Below are 1,104 nucleotides of genomic sequence, written 5' to 3'. Positions count from 1 at the left end.
TCACCTTGATTATCACTACAAAAGGTTTTCTCCCCCCCCCCTTTTTTTTCTGGTAATAGCTCATCTTAAGTGATCACTCTCCTTACAGTGTGTATGGGAACACCCATTGTTTCATGTTCTGTGTGTATATAAATCTCCCCACTGTGTTTTCCACTGAATGCATCCGATGAAGTGAGCTGTAGCTCACGAAATCTTCTGCTCAAATAAATTGGTTAGTCTCTAAGGTGCCACAAGCCCTCCTTTTCTTTTGACAGCACTCTGTGTAGTCAGTTTCACTGCTTCCCCCAGAGAAGCATTCATCAAATCTTTGGAAGCTGTGCCACTGCTTCAGGACAATACAATCAGTCATGTCTCTCTCCCCCCACAACCTCCACATGTGTATTCGTCAAGACCTAATCATCTTTATTTATACCTCTTCTGTACCCCTCTAACTAGTGCTTCATACACATCCCCAGGGGAAGGGGAGGGCAAATGAGTGCACCCCACACTCAGAGAGACACTGACCTGGGAGTGATTTCTAGACACGGTTGAAAATCTTTTCCAAAGGAAGGATTGTCTGTAGAAAAGTGACGATTTTTGGAATGCAAGGGTTTTTCATGAAAGATTGTCAAGACTGTAGGAATTTCCTGGTTTCACAATATTGTTCTGACACTTTTAAAATCACTCTCTTCCATGCCTCCACCCCCTTTAACCCAAAACCTGAGTTTGTTCTAAGTGAAAAAATGCAACTAAAATTTTTTGCAAAAACAGTTGATATACATTTAAACATTTGATGAGTCCCACCCCAGAGATGGCTGCAGTTTCAGCACTGGACGAGCGATCGCTGCGCATTGTTACTATATGGCTGTCAACCAGCTGCTGCACCCAACCCCAGAGGCAGTTATATTTCAGTACTTGGCAAGCAATCCCTGGGCAACCTTGCTGCACGGCTATTGCCAGCTGCCCCAACCCAGAGGTGGCTGCATTTCATGCACTGGGGCTGTGATATACCACAGGGATTAGGCAAGCTGAGGACTCAGAAGTAGACCTAAAAAACCTGTATCTATGGAAACTGAGGCAGTAACACACCTATCCTCCTTTCAGGTATTTTGTTCATCCCTTTCC

The sequence above is a fragment of the Chelonia mydas genome, chromosome 14 (assembly GCF_015237465.2).
Source record: "Chelonia mydas isolate rCheMyd1 chromosome 14, rCheMyd1.pri.v2, whole genome shotgun sequence".
NCBI classification, from domain to species: domain Eukaryota; kingdom Metazoa; phylum Chordata; order Testudines; family Cheloniidae; genus Chelonia; species Chelonia mydas.
The sequence above is the reverse complement of the archived record's forward strand: the minus strand, read 5'-3'. Positions refer to the sequence as shown.